Source organism: Mesoplodon bidens (genome assembly GCF_964165515.1).
Source record: "Mesoplodon bidens genome assembly, chromosome: 5".
Classification (NCBI taxonomy): Eukaryota; Metazoa; Chordata; class Mammalia; order Artiodactyla; family Ziphiidae; genus Mesoplodon; species Mesoplodon bidens.
This window is the reverse complement of record NC_138161.1, coordinates 133,531,365-133,548,812: the sequence shown is the minus strand read 5'-3', so window position 1 is coordinate 133,548,812 and position 17,448 is coordinate 133,531,365.

The window sequence follows — 17,448 nt, the reverse complement described above, 5'->3', positions numbered from 1 at the left end:
CTAACAGAGTGTTATATAGGAACAAATCCAAAGAAATAGCTTTAGCTAATGAACTATGTGCATGTGCCCAGCATACAGACTTCCTGTTTAGCAGGAATAACAAGATAGTTAGTAAGCAGAACTCTATCTCCCATTACACAAGACAAAGTGGGAAAGTTGTCATATGTACAGTAGAGGATATATCATCAGCTAATCGGACACTCCCACCTAGAGTTTCAAACCTTGAAAAAGTGAGAAGAAAAGTGCAGGGTCCAGTTGAGATTATTTCTGGTAGATATGGTAAAGTGGCACATCAGCTAATATCAGAGATGGCAGAGAGTTCCAAACTATGTTATGTTCTAAGTTGACAAGTGTTAGCGTCTTGGCCTTCCTGCCTACGCCTGGTTTTCCAACTTTCTTTTCTATTCTATGATGTGTCCTTCCAGGATATTCCTTTTATGCTTAGATAGGCAAAGTGGTTTCTGTTGTTTATATCCAGGGATCCCACTCATACAGTGTCTCACCTTCATATGCATTGGCATTAATCCATGATAGTTTAGGCTTGGCATGGACAAATACAGGGCTTAAGTAAGTGTGGTTTCCTTTTAGAATCAGAACACACAAAAGAGGAAATGTAGTTAGCATTACTCATAGCAACACATTTTATAAATATTTACTTTGAAATGTGAAATTGATGACATTTGATGATTTTTGACATTCAGTGGTGATTTCATATGGTTCAACCTAACAATAAGAATATCTTATTGAGTTAAATAGACCCTTTTATGACATACTTTCTTCTTAGGAATTACAGAAAAATGGATTTCTTTTCCACATTAATATTTTTATCTGCCAGAAGTTACTGAATTTCTGTGATTACCTACAAAATATCAGAATGTTATCTGAACTCCAGGTGGAGGCTTTCATGATTAGAAAGGAAATAAATTTTGACTATGATTTACTGAGAGAGAATTATGAAGTGGTTTATTTTGAAAAAAATTTTGTATCCATATATAATTCACATATAAAACACACCTTCCCATGAGATCACTAATTTCCGAGTATGATGTAAACTAGCATATTTTCTTTAAAGGGACTCCTGGGAATGTCTTATATAAAAAAATAAAACAACTCAAAACAAAATACTTGGAAAGTACTTAATTATTATTAATATTCAAAATCAAAATTCTTAATATTTTTTGGATACCTACTATGTCCTAGCCACTACATTATGCTCTTTATATATATATATTATCTCATGTAATCCTCACAGCAAGCCTATCAAAAATATATTATCATCATGCTCACTTACCAAATGAGATATTCAATTTTAAAAAGGTCAAATAATCTCCTAAAGAATGTGGAGTAAACAGTGACATGGCTAGGATGATAACCAGGTCTGTCTGACACTAAAACCCATGATTACTAACACTGTTTTATTAATTAGCAGACTACCTGAATATTACTGCCAATTATCAGATAATAGGCAAACACAAAGCACAACAAGACTGAAATACTTTGATTTTCTTTTAATCCTTTGACAATAGTGGTTCCCTCTATCAAGAAAGCTCTTGTTTCATCTTAGGCACCTTCATTTTCTTCTATACTGTTAAAAAAACACTTGGTAAAGCTGATGAAGAAGACTTTATTCAAGGGACTACTGCAATGGGCTTTTGCAGTAAGGAAGAGGCATTACTGGGCTCACTTCCAAATACAGCATGGACAAGTGGGGATTTATAATCAAGGAGCAGGGTGGGGTGGAGGGCTGTGGATAGAAAATTATGAAGAGGAAACATCAGGGGTGGGGAGTCTTGTTAAACCAACTCAACAGGATTCTTGCTGAAAGCAGACAAGAGTAGTCAGTGTCCAAGGGTGGAGGATTCTGGCTAAAGTTATTAAGCAGGATTCTTGGACAGTGCAAAGACTGACATGTAAGTCCATAGGTCAATGTCCAGTCCAGAAAATGACTCAGAGGAGCTTGACTAAAATTTGGTCCAAGAGTTTATGTCAGTCCCTCCTTTGGTTCAAGGAAAGAAGAGATGTTCTTCCTTCCCTTGAACAACATGTGTGCATTTTCTCTTGCAGTTGCCTTTTGTTCATTGAGGATCCTTTCAACCTTCTGTTGAGAACTCGGTAGTATTACCCAGCTCAGGTCTAGCTGCCACTACTCAAAAGTCAATACTCAAGAGGCAAGTGCTGGTAGAAACAGAAAGGTTGCTTTAATCAGAAAGTTGGCATTCTGGGGAGAAAGCGGACTCGTGTCCCAAAACTCTGGAGATTCTGCTCAGCCATGAAAGTTTTTAAAAGGAAGAGGGGAAGTAATCTCAGTTAATCATTGAGATAGGGGATCAGACTCGTCACCAACTCCCACTGTGTGCAGGCTTGTCGACTCCTCGTGATCTTTCTTTAGATACTATCTTGTTCACAAAGTTTGTTTGAAAGATTACTGAAGGGCAAGCTAGGGAAGAGATGTGGTCATCTGTTAATTACTTATTCTTTATTTCTACTTCTTTGATCTATGGAAAGAACCAACAGGTAAGGCAAGGTATTGTGTGATCAAAAGATTTGAAAGGTGTGCTTGGTCCAGAGATGAGTAGAGCATGAAGTGCCTGGTTTAAAAGTTAGTTACAATATAGCTTTGTAAAGTGACAAGACTAAAGGGGTCTCCTGGTGAGGGTGGTTTCCTGCAAAGAGCTGCTTACAAATCCCCACTTCTCAGACATGGTTCCATTTCTATGGGATCACGGGAAAAGATACATCTTCTGTAACTTGTTCATGCTGACACAGGGCGCCATATTTTTAGAGTGGAAGATGTCTACGTCGGTTTGTAACATCTCTTTGCTGACAGTTTTAGTTGCCTCCTTACATATATGGGCAGAGCAAGCTACAATTATTTTGATGAGCAATAGTATTAGTCCCATTCTCTTGAGGCCAGTTCTTGGAATTGTGCTAGCCATAGATTCAGTACTGCTCAACATGGAGCAGCTTATGTCATGGCTACAGTCTGGTCATCTTGAAGTTAGCTTTTTTCCTCTGGTGACAGTTCTAGTATTTGTAAAGCAACTCAGGAATGTGCATCAGACACTGAAAGATTCTGTGACTTTATTGTCTTAGTCATTGACTGTTTGAACCTGCTCTTTTGTGACTAGGGAGGACTAGGAGACTTCAGCTTTTCTACAAACAAGAGACAGGGGACACGGAGGGGCCTTTGTACTTGGGGGGAGGGGCCTGCAGGGTTCTGCTCAGTTTTGAACCACCCCCCTGTCTTTGATACTCCTCAATCCTGAGGAGGAACTGGTGTATAACACGAAAGGAGTAAAGTTTTGGACAGAGAGGTTAATCATAAACTTGCCAGATGAACTCACAGGGTTCTGCTCAGTTTCAGTAGTAGAGAATATTTACTGAATGGCACAAGCAGTCAGGCATTTAATGAGGGGAATTTCTATGGAAAAACAATAACAACAACTGGTGGTTGCAAATCTAGTTTCTGAATCCAGAGAGCAGCCAATTGAGAAGATTTCTAGTTATTGAGCTCAAAATATTTTTAGATAGTGGAATGAGAACAGCAGTCTTCTGGAAGATTCATCCATGGCCATTCACCTGTGCCACATTGCCTGCATCTGCAAAATGCAAGACAAACTACCTGTGCATTTAACCCTATTACTAAGTTATATGCTTCACATTTCAGAGAGGGGGAGAGAGAGAAGTAGAAACAAAGATAGAGACAGAGATGTTTTGTATAACATAAACCACTATCCTATTCTAAATAATGACAATATGTCAAGTGCTCTTTGGCTCTTAAGCCTCTGGTTTCTGCCCTCTAGTCCACACAGTCCAACAGCTCAAGATACCAAAAGCATTCCATTTAGACCTTTATTAATTAAACCAACACTGGCTACCTTGAAACAAATAAAGTAGTTCAAGACCAGGTTACATTTGTTAACTTCTAACCTAGGCTATGGTGGTAACAATGTATAACCCAGGAAAGGTTAGGACAAGGGAAAATACCTTATGATAATTGGAGTTGCTTTCTGTTTACATGTTTTTTATGCCAACTGCTAGGAGACTCAGCATCCTCAGCTTCCATCCATATTCTCAACTTTGAAATCCAAATTTTCAGCCATAAAACAGTAGGCATTTGCCCTAAAAAATTTATTTTTATCTAATAGTTAACTCTCTCAAAAGAATTTTAACCAAAATGTTTGAATATGTATATATGCATACCATTTATCACCTTTACCATGTAGAGAACATCATTGCTAATTAAGGTCCGTGATGAGAATGCAGTGTCTCTATAATAATCTGTGGCCTTCAGAAATTCCAAACCTGTGCTAGCTCTTTAAGGGGGGAGGAAATGTATGGTGGAAGAGTATAGAGGAAGAATGCTAAGATGTACCATTAAACTCATTCCTATTATTCACCTGAGTACCACATATAAGTTCTGAAAATATACTTTAAGAGTGGTTACCAGGATACAGAATGACAATCTTCTCTGATGCAAATTAGTGGTCTCATTCATTAGCTGTTGAAAGCATCTCCAAAAATAAAAATATTCTCTTTTAGGCTGATTGTTTTGGTATTGTCATAATTTCCTTCTTTGTGTATGAGAAGAATTGAGAGTGAATAATAATGAAAGCATACTGTGCACAGCAATTCAAGTGGCTGCTTAGAACCTTATTCTACTTCTTGTATCATCAGAAATAATCAATTTCACATAATTTCTTTTCTTTTTTCTTCTTCTTTTTGGCCCTCCTGCTTGCAACATAAACCTTTTGCATTTCAGGTCATGCTTATCAAGTTTCTCCTCTTCAGTGTATGTGCCTGAACATGTCAGATTCTGAGCAGAGGAGTGATAGGACCCCTCACTAATATTTTGAAAGTAGCATTCTACAGTATTCAGAATAATGATAGAAGGGTAGACTATCTGGGAGACTGTTGCAGTTAATTTAGTGAAAGCTGATGGCAGCTTGGGCCGTGGTGTTAGCAAAGCTTGTGGTGAAAATTTAACCAATTCTGAAAATGTTTTAAAAGTGAGAAAACAGATTCTCCTGATGCATTTTATATAAAATATGAATAAAAGAGAGACGTTTAAAAGGACTCTAAAGTTAAGGAAGGGTAGATTTTCCATCAAATGAGATCAGAAAGATTGTGGAAGGGAAGAAAATGTGAGAGAAAAGTTCAGAAGTTCATTTTTGCAGACAGCAAGATTGAGATGTCTATTAGATACCCAAGTGGAGATGCCCAGTGGGCAACTGGGGATATATACATGAGTGTGAAGATTCGAATTGGGGAATTGTCGGCACAGAGATGAATGTTTATGTAAAACCTCTGAGTCTGGATGACATCACAGAGGATGTGGATATTGATAGAGGAGGATGAATTACTGAGCTCTGGGGCAACATTAAGAGTTGGCAGAAAAGAAGGTGAACCAATGTCCAGCTAGGACACTGGAAACCACTTGAGTATTTTTGAATAGAGATATAATATTGGAATTATTTTATATATATTTTTTTGAAAGAATGGAAGAACAAAAACAGAGAAAGGCACTGTTTCCTAAAGATTCGGTCCTACATAAGATGTTAAGGCCTCCACAATAGCAAGAACTTGTCTGAGCCACAGTGCCCTCTGCAGCTGCTGCAGGAGTCCCTGTCATCTGCTGGATATCACCCTTAAGGAGCCACCACTCACCACAACAGCTATACTGCCAGAACCCTAGAACTACATGAAAAACCTACAATAACCTTCAATGGCCCAGAGTCTCCCATTGCTACCACTCACTTGCTACCTTTGGAATTCTGGCACAGTGGCTGGAACCACCCGTACTTTTGCAGGAGCCCATAGTCACTCACCTACTGCCACCAGATGAGAACAGTTTCTACCTGCTGACAGCCTTCTCATCTGGTACCAGGTCTCTCTTAGAGGAAGACAACCAGAACCTCGTTGACAAGAGAGTTTGTGAAATGTAATTTGCAGTCTTAAGCCTGATGGTATAAAGGAGAGTATAGAAGAGAGAAGAGTATAATAGGGTTGAGTGTGAACTAGTCGTGTCTGGTAACTCCCAACCCTTTGATTACTTAGCTTCCATACCTTCTCTTGCCGTATTTAAACTTTTGAATAGCAACAACGATGCAACAGCATATTTCTACTCATCTGATGCAACTATTCTTTATACAAATGATGACACTTTCATTCATTCCCCCCTAAAAGTAGAAAAATAGTCCTATCACCATAACTATTTTTGGAGAATGTTAATTCCTCTTCTATTTAAGTTGCAATTTCATCCTCAATATTCTTTATTTAAAATAATGAGGAAAATATATATATATACACATATAAACAGACAAGGAAAGTAATTGATCACAAGATGGTGTTTGACATTTATGATTTCCATTGTCCACTATCCATTCCTTTAACCTCACCTAGCCAGGGTTTTCCACAGTTTAAGATGGCTGACTACCTAAACCTTTATTTCTCAAGGTCTAATCTCCAAGTAATCTTCCCTTTATTGTTTACATGTAGTCTTCTATTAAATTTTATCACTGAAATACTAAGGCAAATCCCAAATAATCCATTGGATCCTACACAGAACTCTCTCCTTAATAATTGGCATCTATGATAACAGAATAAAGTAACTTCTTCTTTGCCTGTTTGCACAGAAAGCCCCAAAGGGTCAGTTAGCAATCACAATTCCCATTTTTAAAAATAATTTTTATCCCTTTATTGGAATTATTTCTCCTTTTGAACTAACATTTTAAAATAACCAAGCCGAAAGCTTTCAGACAAGAAGCAAAAACTTGGCACATGAGATGTTGACTGTATAAGAGAGAGAAGACATTCTTACTTCCATCCGTTAAATTCTAGACCTGTGTATACTGGTCATGGAAGACTGCTGGTTCAAAGCATGCACTGAATTTTGTAGAACAGTGCCCAAATTTGCAAGATTTTGTTCATCAGCTGTCAGTGAGCCTTCAGCAAGTTATTTCATTGTTCCATTTTTCTACAAGGCCAACCACTTTTAGTAGGGTATCTTGTAAGAGCAGCAAATATCATTGGGATAAGCTCATTGCTTTTATTACTAAATGAGTTCCTTAGTCAAAACATTATCTGGAATAACATGATGGAGAACAAGGCCTTTAGTAAGTCCATAGATGGCAGTGTTAGCAAAAGTAAAGCAGATAGGAAAAGAAAAAAATTAAGTAGAATAAACATCCATACCTGTGAGGACCCCTCCACGATAGAAGCGTTCAATGTAGTCACTTTGCTATCAGAAGAACAGATGGTACGCTGAATTCAGGGGCCATATCTGGAATTCAGCTTTGGAATTTGCTGATAGCAAGATGGGCAACATTAGTGGCAATTGCCAAATAAGTTTTTTTGAATGGGGATATTTTTTGTTGAACCCATTCATAACATCTTTTTATGAAGCCATGGTCACTCTGTGCATGAATCCATTGGTCATATACTGGGAATACTGGGGAAAGAAAAGTCAACTGACATCAACAGACTGGGTCATTGTCTTCCTTGGTACAATGTTCTCTGCAGTGGATGAAATCATGTAATATAAACATCCTAATATACTATGCCCTTTCTAACATGCTTATCCACCTGCTTTCTTTTTTTTTTGATATCTTTATTGGAGTATAATTACTTTACAATGTTGTGTTAGTTTCCACTGCATAACAAAGTGAATCAGCTATACATATACATATATCCCCATATCTCTTCCCTCTTGCCTCTCCCTCCCACACTCCCTATCCCACCCCTCTAGGTGACCACAACGCACTGAGCTGATCTCCCCATGCAATGCAGCTGCTTCCCACTAGCTAGCTATTTTACACTTGGAAGTGTATATATGTCAGTGCTTCACTCTCACTTCATCCCAGCTTACGCTTCCCCCTCCCCATGTCCTCATGTCCATTCTCTACATCTGCATCTTTATTCCTGTCTTGCCCCTAGGTTCTTCAGAACGTCTTTTTTTTTTTTTTTTTAGATTCCATATATATGTGTTAGCATATGGTATTTGTCTTCCTCTTTCTGACTTACTTCACTCTGTATGACAGAATCTAGGTCCATCCACCTCACTGCAAATAACTCAATTTTGTTTCGTTCTATGGCTGAGTGATATTCCATTGTATATATGTGCCACATCTTCTTTATCCATTCATCTGTCGATGGACACTTAGGTTGCTTCCATGTCCTGGCTATTGTAAAAATGCTGCAATGAACATTGTGGTACATGACTTTTTTGAATTATGGTTTTCTCAGGGTATATGCCTAGTAGTGGGATTGCTGGGTCATATGGTAGTTCTATCTTTAGTTTTTAAGGAACGACCATACTGTTCTCCATAGTGTTGTATCAGTTTACTTTCCCACCAACAGTGCAAGAGTGTTCCCTTTTCTCCACACCCTCTCCAGCATTAATTGTTTGTAGATTTTTTGATGATAGCCATCCTGACCGGTGTGGGGTGATACCTCATTATAGCTTTGATGTGCATTTCTCTAATGATTAGTGATGTTGAGCATTTTTTCATGTATTTGTTGGAAATCTGTATGTCTTCTTTGGAAAAATGTCTATTTAGATTTTCAGCCCATTTTTGGATTGGGTTGTTTTTTTTATATTGAGCTACATAAGCTGCTTGTATATTTGGGAGATTAATCCTTTGTCAGTTGCTTCATTTGCAAATATTTTCTCCCGTTCTGAGGGTTGCCTTTTTGTCTTGTTTACAGTTTTCTTTGCTGTGCAAAAGCTTTTAAGTTTCATTAGGTCCCATTGTTTATTTCTGTTTTATTTCCATTTCTCTAGGAGGTGGGTCAAAAAGGATCTTGCTGTGATTTATGTCACAGAGTGTTCTGCCTATGTTTTCCTTTAAGAGTTTTATAGTGTCTGGTCTTACATTTAGGTCTTTAATACATGTTGAGTTTATTTTTGTGTATGGGGTTAGGAAGTGTTCTAATGTCATTCTTTTACATGTGGCTGTCCAGTTTTCCCAGCACCACTTATTGGAGAGGCTGTAATTTCTCCACTGTAAATTCTTGCCTCCTTTATCAAAGATAAGGTGACCACATGTGCATGGGTTTACCTCTGGGCTTTCTATCCTATTCCATTGATCTATATTTCTGTTTTTGTGCCAGTACCATACTGTCTTGATTATTGTAGCTTTGTAGTATAGTCTGAAGTCCAGGATCCTGATTCCTCCAGCTCCATTTTTCTTTCACAAGATTGCTTTGGCTATTCAGGATCTTTTGTATTTCCATACAAATTGTGAAATTTTTTTTTCTAGTTCTGTGAAAAATGCCATTGGTAGTTTGATAGGGATTGCACTGAATCTGTAGATTGCTTTGGGTAGTTTGCTCATTTTCGCCATGTTGATTCTTCCAATCCAAGAACATGGTATATCTCTCCATCTGTTTGTATCATCTTTAATTTCTTCATTAGTGTCTTGTAGTTTTCTGCATACAGGTCTTTGTCTCCTTAGGTAGGTTAATTCCTAGCTATTTTATTCTTTTTGTTGCAGTGGTTAATGGGAGTGTTTCCTTGATTTCTCTTTCAGATTTTTCATCATTAGTGTATAGGAATGCAAGAGATTTATGTGCACTAATTTTGCATCCTGTTACTTTACCAAGTTATTAATTAGCTCAAGTATGTTTCTGGTAGCATCTTTAGGGTTCTCTTTGTATAGTATCATGCCATCTGCAAACAGTGACAGCTTTATTTCTTTTACATTTTGTATTCCTTTTATTTCTTTTTCTTCTCTGATTGCTATGGCTAAAACTTCCAAATCTATGTTGAATAATAGTGGTGAGAGTGAGCATCCTTGTCGTGTTCCTGATTTTAGAGGAAATGGTTTCTGTTTTTCACCATTGAGAATGATGTTGGCTGTGAGTTTGTCATGTATGGCCTTTATTATGTTGAGGTGAGTTCACTCTATGCCTACTTTCTGGAGAGTTTTTATCATAAATTGGTGTTGAATTTTGTCAAAAGCTTTTTCTGCATCTATTGAGATTATCATATGGTTTTTGTCCTTCAATTTGTTAATCTGATGTAACATTTCAATTGATTTGCATATATTGAAGAATCCTTGCAATCCTGGGATAAATCCCATTTGATCATGGTGTATGATCCTTTTAACGTGCTGTTGGATTCTGTTTGCTAGTATTTTGTTGAGGATATTTGCATTTATGTTCATCAGTGATATTGGTCTGTAGTTTCCTTTTTTTATGACATCTTTGTCTGGTTTTGGTATCAGGGTGATGGTGGACTCGTAGAATGAGTTTGGGAGTGTCCCTCTCTCTGCTATATTTTGGAAGAGTTTGAGAAGGATAGGTGTTAGCTCTTCTCTAAATGTTTGATAAAATTCGCCTGTGAAGCCATCTGGTCCTGGGCTTTTGTTTGTTGGAAGATTTTTAATCACAGTTTCAATTTCAGTGCTTGTGATTGGTCTGTTTATATTTTCTATTTCTTCCTGGTTCAGTCTCGGAAGGTTATGCTTTTCTAAGAATTTGTCCATTTCTTTCAGGTTGTCCATTTTATTGGGATATAGTTGCTTATAGTAATCCCTCATGATTCTTTGTATTTCTGCAGTGTCAGTTGTTACTTCCCCTTTTTCATTTCTAATTCTGTTGATTTGAGTCTTCTCCCTCTTTTGCTTGATGTATCTGGCTAGTGGTTTATCAATTTTGTTTATCTTCTTAAAGAACCAGCTTTTAGTTTTATTGACCTTTGCTATTGTTTCCTTCATTTCTTTTTCATTTATTTCTGATCTGATCTTTATGATTTCTTTCCTTCTGCTAACTTTGGGATTTTTTGTTCTTCTTTCTCTAATTGCTTTAGGTGTAAGTTTAGGTTGTTTATTTGAGATTTTTCTTGTTTCTTGAGGTATCATTTTATTGCTGTAAACTTCCCTCTTAGAACTGCTTTGCTGCATCCCTTAGGTTTTGGGTCATTGTGTTTTCATTGTCATTTGTTTCTATATATTTTTTAATTTCCTCTTGGAAATCTTCAGTGATCTCTTGGTTATTTAGTAGTGTATTGCTTAGCCTCCATGTATTTGTATTTTTTATAGATTTTTTCCTGTAAATGATATCTAGTCCATAGTGTTGTGGTCAGGAAAGATACTTGATATGATATGAATTTTCTTAAATTTATCAAGGCTTGATTTGTAATCCAAGATATGATTTATTCTGGAGAATGTTTCATGAGCAGTTGAGAAGAAGGTGTATTCTGTTGTTTTTGGATGGAATGTCCTATAAATATCAGTTAAGTCCATCTTGTTTAATGTGTCATTTAAAGCTTGTGTTTCCTTATTTATTTTCAATTTGGATGATCTGTCCGTTGGTGAAAGTGGGGTTATAAAGTCCCCTACTATGAGTGTGTTACTGTCGATTTCCTCTTTTATGGCTGTTAGAATTTGCCTTATTTATTGAGGTGCTCCTATGTAGGGTGCATAACTATTTACAGTTTTTATATCTTCTTGGATTCATCCATTGATCACTATGTAGTGTCCTTCTTTGCTTCTTGTGATAGTCTTATTTATTTATTTTTTATTTATTTATTTATTTTTTGCAGTACACGGACCTCTCACTGTTGTGGCCTCTCCCGTTGCGGAGCCCAGGCTCCGGACGTGCAGGCTCAGCGGCCATGGCTCACGGGCCTGGCTGCTCTGCAGCATGTGGGATCTTCCTGGCCCGGGGCACAAACCCATTTCCCCCGCATTGGCAGGCGGACTCTCAACCACTGCACCACCTGGGAAGCCTGATATTCTTTATTTTAGAGTCTATTTTGTCTGATATGTGAATTGCTACTCCAGCTTTCATTAGAGTTCCATTTGCATGGAATATCTTTTTCCATCCCCTCACTTTCAGTCTGTATGTGTCCCTAGGTCTGAAGTGGGTCTCTTGTAGACAGCATATATATGGGTCTTGTTTTTGTATCCATTCAGCTAGTCTGTGCCTTTTGGTTGGAGCATTTAATCCATTTACACTTAAGGTAATTATCAATATGTATGTTCCTATTACCATTTTCTTAATTATTTTGGTTTGTTATTGTAGGTCTTTTCCTTCACTTGTGTTTCCTGCCTGAAGAAGTTCCTTTAGCATTTGTTGTAAAGCTGCTTTTGTGTGCTGAATTCTCTTAGCTTTTGCTTGTCTGTAAAGCTTTTAACTTCTCCATCAAATCTGAATGAGATCCTTTCTGGGTAGAGTAATCTTGGTTGTAGGTTTTTCTCCTTTATCACTTTAAATGTGTTCTGCCACTCCCTCTGGCTTGCAGAATTTCTGCTGAAAGATCAGCTGTTAACCTTATGGGGATTTCCTTTTATGTTATTTGTTGCTTTTCCCTTCCTGCTTTTAATATTTTTCCTTTGTATTTAATTTTTGATAGTTTGATTATTATGTGTCTTGTCGTGTTTCTCCTTGGATTTATCCTGTATTGGACTCTCTGCACTTCCTGGAGTTTGGTGACTATTTCTTTTCCCATGTTAGGGAAGTTTTCAACTGTAAACTCTTCAAATATTTTATCAGACCCTTTTGTTTTCTCTTATTTTTCTGGGACATCTATAATTTTAATGTTGGTGTGTTTAATGTTGTCCCAGAAGTCTCTGAGTCTGTCCTCAATTCTCTTCATTGTTTTTTCTTTATTCTGCTCTGTGGTAGTTATTTCCACTCTTTTATCTTCCAGGTCAATTTTCTGTTCTTCTGCCTCAGTTATTCTGCTATTGATTCCTTCTAGAGAATTTTTAATTTCATTTATCATGTTGTTCATCATTGTTTGTTTCCTCTATAGTTCTTCTAGCTCCTTGTTAAACATTTCTTGTATTTTCTCCATTCTATTTCCAAGATTTTGGATCATGTTTACTATCATTCCTTTTTTTTTTTTTTTTCAGGTAGACTGCCTATTTCCTCTTCATTTGTTTGTTCTCAAGGGTTTTTACCTTACTTCTTAATCTGCTGCATATTTCTCTGTCTTCTCATTTTGCTTAACTTACTGTGTTTGGGGTCTCTTTTTCACAGGTTGCAGGTTTGTACTTCCTGTTGTTTTTGGTGTCTGCTCCCAGAGGGTGAAGTTGGTTCAGTGTGTTGTGTAGGGTTCCTGGTGAAGGGGGCTTGTGCCTGTGTTTGGTGGATAGGGCTAGATCTTGTCTCTCTGGTGGGCAGCGCTGCATCCGGTGGTGTGTTTTGGGGTGTCTGTGAACTTGGTATGGTTTTAGGCAGCCTCTCTGCTAATGGGTGGGGTTGTGTTCCTGTCCTGCTAGATGTTCAGCATGGGGTGTCCAGCACTGGAGCTTGTTTGCTGTTGGGTGGAGCTGGGTCTTAACATTGTGATGGAGATTTCTGAGAGAGCTCTTGCTGACTGATATTATGTGGGGCCTGGAGGTCTGTGGTGGTCTAATGTCCTCAACTCCTCTCTCCCACATCAGAGGCTCAGGCCTGACAAGAGGCCAGAGCACCAAACCCTGTCAACCACACAGCTCAGAAAAAAAGGGAGAAAAAAAGAAATAAAAAATAGATAAATTAATAAAAAATAAAATAAAATAAAATACTGTCATTAAAATAGAAAAATATAAAGAGTAATAATTTTTAAAAGAGTGCAACAAAGCCAATAAACAAATCCAGAAGTGATAACAAGCACTAAAAACTATACTAAGATAAACATAAATATCAGAAACAAGTCAGTCACATTCAGCAAACCCCAAGTCTACAGTTGCTCCCAAAGTCCACCACCTTAATTTTGCATTGATTTGTTCTCTATTCAGGTGTCCCACAGATGCAGGGTACCTCAAGTTGATTGTGGGGATTTAATCTGCTGCTCCTGAGGCTACACGGAGAAATTTCCCTTTCTCTTCTTTGTTTGCACAGCTCCTGGGGTTCAGCTTTGGTTTTGGCCCCACCTCTGCATGTAGGTTGCCCTCAGACATCTGTTCCCACCCAGACAAGATGGAGTTGGAGTTAAAGCAGTGGCAGATTAGGGGGCTCTGGCTCACTCATGCCCGGGATGTAGGGAGGGGTATGGTAGTTATAATTGGAATGAAGGGTGAGCCTGCAGGGGTAGAGACCAGCAAGAGGTTGCAACAGCCTAAGCCACGCGGTGTGTTCTTCCAGGGAATTTGTCCCTGGATCACAGGTCCCTGGCAGTGGAAGGCTGCTCAGTCTCCTGGCAGTGGAGGGGGCATGTGGATAGTGACCTGTGCTTGCACACAGGATTCTTGGTGGCTCCAGCAGCAACGTTAGTGTTTCATGCCTGTCTCTGGTGTATGGGCTGATAGCTGCATGCATCTCTGGAGCTCGTTTGAGGGTGCTCTGCCTTCTGTGGGCAGAGAGAGAAGGAATCCCCTCTCCTTCCACACCACAAAACAATGGTCTCTTGCCTCTTAGGCAGGTCCAGACTTTTTCCCGGACTCCCTCCCAGCCAGCTGTGGCACACTAGCCCCCTTCAGGCTGCGTTCATGCAGCCAAACCCAGTCTTCTCCCTGGGATCTGACTTTTGATGCCCGAGCCTCAGCTCCCAGTCCCCGCCCACCCCGGCGGGTGAGCAGACAAGCTTCTTGGGTTGGTGAGTACTGGTCGGCACTGATCCTCTGTGCGGGAATCTCTCCGCTTTGCCCTCCACACCCCTGTTGCTGCGCTCTCCTCTATGGCTCCGAAGCTCCCCCCACCCTGTCTCTACCCACGAAGGGGCTTCCTAGTGTATGGAAACCTTTCCTCCTTCACAGCTCCTTCCCACTGGTGCAGGTCCTGTCCCTATTCTTTTGTCTCTGTTTTTTTTTTTTCTTTTGCCCTACCCAGGTACGTGGGGAGTTTCTTGCCTTTTGGGAGGTCTGAGGTCTTCTGCCAGCATTCAGTAGGTGTTCTGTAGGAGTTGTTCTACATGTAGATGTATTTTTGATGTATTTTTGTGGGAGAAAGGTGTTCTTCACATCTTACTCCTCCACCATCTTGAAGGTCCCCCCCTCCACCTGCTTTCTGCTCTCATTTTTTCCATCTTGTTTTTTCAGTACTTTACCATCCATCAGTGAAGAAGAATATAATTTAAAAGAATATGCTTTATTTTTACACAAATAATTTTTGATTACTTGTGCCTGGCACTCTCCTGGGTGTTAATATTATGGTGAGCAAAGCAGCAAAGTAATCAAAAGGTGAAAAATGCTGAGTAAAAGGGATCTTGTTCTCAAGGAGCTTATGGTTTAGAAGTGAATACACTAATCAAATAATTGCCAAAGAATATAATTTCAAACTCTCACGAGCCTATTGAGAAAAGAACATTACAGAAGTTATAAAAGCATAACTGCAGATCTAGTATGGTGGGTGAGGGACAATTTTTCTCAAAGTTGTATTTGAGTCAAGATATAAAGCTGTGCTCTACATGATTTAATTAAGAAAAAATGTGGGGGAGGGAGGAATATATTTCCAGACAGAGAGTATTAAAGACTGATGTGTTTTAAGCACCTGAAAGAAGGCCAATGTGCCTGGAGTGCACAGACTAAGAGAAAGTGGTTTGAGATGATGCTGGAGATGAGAGATGTGGGAACCAGCTTATGTAGGACTTTGAAGAATAGATGAAGAATTGGGGTCTTCAAATACAACAAAGGGAAACTTTGAAGAAACAAAAAAGAGATGTAATAAGATTTAAAGAAATACCTCTGACTTTAATATAGAGGAAAGATTAAAAGGAGGTAAGAGAGAAAAGGAGGTCATCAGTGGCTGAAATATTTCACCCTCAGTGAAATTCAGCCATATTTAGGCTAAGTGGGCTTTGGGATGTTGGCTTTGGGAGTCAGTTGCCACTTACAACATTGGATGTATAGAAAAGCCAATTCTTCATTCTAACTAACTACTCAAGTACATAGAGATCTCTGTTTCTGAAATAATAGTCACTGCTCTATATAGCTCTTTTCTGCCACAACCCATTCAATATTTACATGTCAGATAAGGCTGCAAAAACACCCGTGTTATGGGCATAGGAGGAAGGGTAGCTAAGAAAGGCATGGACTTTAGAGAAAGAGTAACTTGATTTAGAATATCAGGTTCATCCTTTGTTAACCGTATAACTTTCTGTAAATAATATCTCCAGGACTTGGATTTTTAGCTTGCAATATTGTCTGGCTTGGAATGTGTATAATACCACCTAGTGCAAAGGGTCATCACAAGGATGAATGGGAGATAATGGATACACAACACCTAGCATAGACCAAAGCTCACAGAAGGCAACCCACACATGTTTAGTCCCTTGGCTAAAGTAATCTGAAAGCCTAGTGGTAGAACTTTCAGGTCTGTTAATGTTACTTGCACATAACAATATCATTGCAATTTATTGTATATATTTTGCCCATCATTGTATCCCATTTTCATGCAGTTTCAATCGTTCAGATTATATCATGAACAGAGCAAAGTAGGAACTACATGTTTTCACTCTTCTAATTAAAGCTAAAGCATCTAGGATATGGGAATTATGCTGGACAAGAGTTCAATAAATACTGGTTAATTCTTATGCTGATAAAAATTGAAAGCACTTAATCTAGAAAATGACTTTATTATATTTAAATTTAGAAGTCTTGAAAGTATAAGATTTTTTCTTCTTCTTCAAATAGCCAGGAATGCCCTTTTTATCTTCTTCATTAGAAAAAGAAATAAAGGAAACAATAATTTAGAGTCTTGTAGAAATCACTCTATGAGAAGTGTTTTATATATTTGTCCCATCTTTTCTTCTATGTATTATTGTAGCTATTTTACACTGAGGGAGGCTGAGGAGGGTCAAAAAAGTTAAAGTCTCTAGCCTAGTGGCATTCAGGCCATAACTAAAGGAAACAGAATTCCAACAAGGACCAATTGGCTCATGTTCCCTCCTGTCCACCTGGTTGCTTTCTGGGGCAGCTACTAAGAGGAAGGGGTCCTGGGTTCCCTTTGTTTCCTCTCTGTCTCTGAGGCTGGCTCAGTCCTTCTGGGAAATCAGAACATGACAAGGGACAAAATCTATTTCATACACCAATGTCTTCTTAATGTCATGAAATCCTCAGTAGAACTCAATAGCAAACAGGAACTCAGTATCATAAATAGTATATATAAATTTTAAAAGGAAGCAAATTTAATATTTTTTCTTTCCCACTTCTTTCTTCTTTCATCCATTCATCTCAGGAGAAAATGCTCTCCTAAGGAACGACTAGAAAGTATTTAAGTGTGGTGTCTGAATATCTGCTAGCCAAGCAGTAGGAATAATGTATATGATGCTTTTATGACAGGCATGTTTCCCCCTGGCTGTTGTTTAAAACCACATATGACTTAGTAATTGTGGAATATACTAATAGCAGACACCCTTTTTTGCCCCTGTAGGTCCATTGGGAAAAATGTGACATTTTCCAGATGTTTAGCCAAAGCCACTCTAATTAAGCTGTATATGCTTATTAAAAAAGTAAAGCGGTTTAAAGCAAAAATTACTTGGAATCTAGTTTGGAAAAGAGCTTGCCTTGATAATATTCT